The 4,006-nt window shown below is 34.7% G+C and overlaps 1 pseudogene; it reads left to right on the top strand.

The window, feature by feature from the left end:
- The first annotated feature begins 337 nt into the window (after nucleotides 1-337).
- LOC128247074 (histone-lysine N-methyltransferase SETMAR-like) overlaps nucleotides 338-4,006 on the top strand; it is a 22,748-nt pseudogene continuing 19,079 nt past the window's right edge.

Genomic DNA, 4,006 nt, shown 5'->3' with positions numbered 1-4,006 from the left:
GACGTAGCACCCACCGAGCAAAAACCTTCGTCATGTCAACTTCATTGTACAAAATATTCTCAATTCAGTCACAGGATATGCTAATAGCATTGACTGTTTGATTTATAGTCAATAGTCTGTTACTCATCAGTATATGGTGAACACGATTAATGTTTCCTTCGGTGTTGGCAGTTGCAGGACGTCCAGACTTTGAATCATCTTCAAGCTTTCTGTTCCCCTCCTAAATTCAGCTGCCCACTTTTGTTCAGCTGAACTTTTGATAAAGCTGGAGTAACCATGTCAACACGAATGTCCTTGGGGCTAAACACTTTATCTGCTAGTACTTGTTAACACCACGATGTCAAATTTTGTCCATTTTCCAGAGATATCTCAACTGGTTACATTTGAAGTCTTCTTTGAAGATTCGGATGTCAGTTTAGTTAGAAAGAAACAATGCAGTCATTAATACGAAGAGCTGAAGTTAATGCATGAAAGATTTCACTGCTCTAACATCATTCCATCACAGTCAGCCTATGAACTCTTCAGCCTAACCTCATAACATTTATAATGTATCTATAAATTTAGTACGGTGCAAGAATATTTTGTGACAGAGAAACTTCTGAGAGACTTGTGTATTAAAAAAAGTTCAGAGCGAACTCAGAACGTCGTCGGCGGATTGTCAGACACAGTATTCGACCAGATTTGGTATCGGTAACGAATGCTCCCGGTCGTTCTGAACCAAGCAGAAAACCATTCGTCCCAGTATAGAAATCGGTAAACAAAACATTCACTGATTCGTGCGAAATCGGACCAGGATAGAATTAAATTTATATACGCATTCATAACATTTATAACATAATGATGTGTATAATAGTGAAGGAGGGGGAAAATAAATTCTAAGCTAGATACAAAGCCGCATATTTTAGGTTTAAACTATTACAGTAAAGGGGCCTAACTAAACACCAAAAAGCATTTAACCCATCTCCGTACCGGGAGATATTTTAGTAATTCTTCCAGTACTGCAAACATTTTCCAGTCTTCACTTCATGAGTGTTGGTTATATATCTTCCGAACTTCTACAACTCATCAATAGCTGAATTACACGAAGGATGTTCATAAATTATTCTTAATTCTCCATCTTGGAAAAAAAAATTGTTTTCTCATCAAATCTCAGGGCATTCCCCAATCGGACGTTCTACCAATTGTGTTGCCCTGTCGGTAGTGGCTGTGATAGTTTGACAAAACTGTAGACAAGAGGTACTCATGTTTTATTTACATTGCACCACGGTCTGCAACTGAATCCAGGATGGGAAAAATTGGCTTTGTCCGCTGAAAGAACTTCATATACCAGTTTTTTTCCCAAAATGGAATGCTTGCATTCCATGTCTGCAGAGTTTCTATGGATTCATTGTAAGAGTGCTGGGAATTCAACTTGCACTTCGCCTCCCTTTGAACGCCACTACAGAATATTTAAGGAGTGAACTTGTCAGTAAAAGGACCACTAATAAAACAATAGGTAACTTTGCTCTGCTAGAAAAAAAAACACAAGTTATTTATCCCCATATCTTACGTCGCCATCTTAAAAAAAAAAGCGAAACGTTACATTGGATAATGTGGTTAGTCTTCGATACATTACTACATTACATCTGATTTTAAAAGACAGGGTAGCCCAGCTGATACACGTTTTATCAGGGCTGACTTCAGAGCAGCATGATTAGTTACCGAGTTAGGGAAAGGCGTGACCAAACAAAACCCACTACATCTGCTCGCCGTCAAAACACAAACCCCTTCTCGCCATATCACCACTGCCAGCACAGCTACCGCCATCACAACCACTACCACCACCACCATCACTATCATTATCAGAAACAGCACATAAATTACTGACAATGACACGGATCATACTTTATAGTGCAATCAACCAAACAGCAAAAGTTAACAGAAACTTGGGAACATTTTTATATAGATATTTTGCTTTTCTTTTCTATTTTCTAATTTTCTAATTTTCTTTTTTGTTTCTTTTATTCAATTTCCATACTGTTTCAGAACTGCATCTAGAAAAATGTATCACTCTAATCAAATTCCGATGTATTTGTAGGCATTACAATCGTCCAAAGACTTCTAATGTAAAGGTAATTTGGCATAAGCACAGTCTTTTGGAACTGAATCAAACATTTTATACGATTTCTTTGTAGAGGATTTCTAAAAATATTTTTCATTCATCAAACACATTTTACAAAACAATATACATAAATAGGTATTTTTAAATAATTTGTATCTATGTATGTATGTATGTATATATGTATATATATGAAAGTGAATATATATATATATATAGGGAGTGCATATACATATGTATATATGAATAGGTGTGTTTGTATGCACATGTATATATGTTTGCGCGTGCTTGTGTATGCACATATTCGTATCAATTCACACACATGCAAACATATACAAACACACACACATACATATATACATACATGAATGTGTGGGTATCTGTGTGCGCGTGTGTGTCAGCGTGTGTGTGTCAGCGTGTGTGTGTACGCATGTGTGTATTTATGTATGCTTGTACGTATGTATGAATATAAGTATGCATATATAATGTAACCATATAAAATTAAATATATATGTAGACATAAATACAAATGCAACATAGATAATCCATTCGCGTATTCGTTCAGTTCTACAGTCGTATATCATTGTATGAATGTACGAATGTATGTATGTATGTATATATGTATGTATGTATCTATCTATCTATGTATGTCTGTATGTACGTACTTATGCAAGTATGTATTTATGTATGTATGATGTATGTATGTATATATGTATGTATGTGTGTATGTATGCATGTATGTATGTATGTACGTTTGTATGTATGTACATGTACGCATGTATATATATGTATACTTATACACACACACACACACACACACACACACACATACACACACACACACGAGAAATGTTCTAAATGTTTTATACCCATATACCCAAATTCTTAAAATGGCATGACTGAAAAAAGGTTCAAAACTTTTGTAACACTCTTCGTATATATATTAATTTCTTAATTAAAAGTTGACAACACACCGTTTCACATATATACATACATACATATATAACTCAGAACGCACTGTAAGGTATATCTTTCAATAAATGTACTAATGTAGCCTCGCTCTGAAATGCAATTAAGTTTTTATCGCTTCATGGTCAAAGAAAATGGGTTCAATCTGATTTGTTTCCAGTCTTCTAAGTTTAAAATGTAAGCTTATCAGAAAAAGCATATCCTAGATTACATTTTGCCATAAAGACAGCTAGTTAGATAGGTAGACAGATAAATAGATAGAGAGAGAGAGAGAGAGAGAGATACTTATATATGTTTGTGTGTGTGTGTATACGTGTACGATGGGTACCAAATCCACTCACAAGGCTTTGGTTGGCGTGAGACTATAGTAGAAGACACTTGCCCAAGGTGCCAAGCAATGGGACTGAACCCGAAACCATGTGGTTGTAAAGTAAGCTTCTTACCACACAGCCACGCCTGCGCCTATATGTATGTATGTATGTATGTATTGATAGATAGATAGCTAGAGAGAGAGAGAGAGAGAGAGAGAGAGAGAGAGAAAAACTTACTTGGAAACGGATGCGTGGCGTTCAGTCAAATAATAATATAAATAATATATACATATATATATGCATATATATATACATATATGCATATATATATATATATGAATATGCAAATATATATATATACACACACACACACACATGTATATATATATATATATATATATATATATATATATAAGATGTGATCTATTTCTAGAACATTGAATGTCCACGTTAGTGGTCAACGTCATATATAAAAATATATGTATATATATAGTCAAATTTACTGCTGGAATACAGTATTGATGAAGGAAATTGAGTATCAATCATAATCCAGGAACGCGTCTACTGTTAACCTTCGGAATGGTTAGTTTTTCGTTGTTTTTTTCTTCTTGTTTTTGCCTTTGTGAGT

The sequence above is a fragment of the Octopus bimaculoides genome, chromosome 2 (genome assembly GCF_001194135.2).
Source record: "Octopus bimaculoides isolate UCB-OBI-ISO-001 chromosome 2, ASM119413v2, whole genome shotgun sequence".
Lineage (NCBI taxonomy): Eukaryota > Metazoa > Mollusca > Cephalopoda > Octopoda > Octopodidae > Octopus > Octopus bimaculoides.
This window is presented reverse-complemented; position numbering and strand designations above follow the sequence as displayed.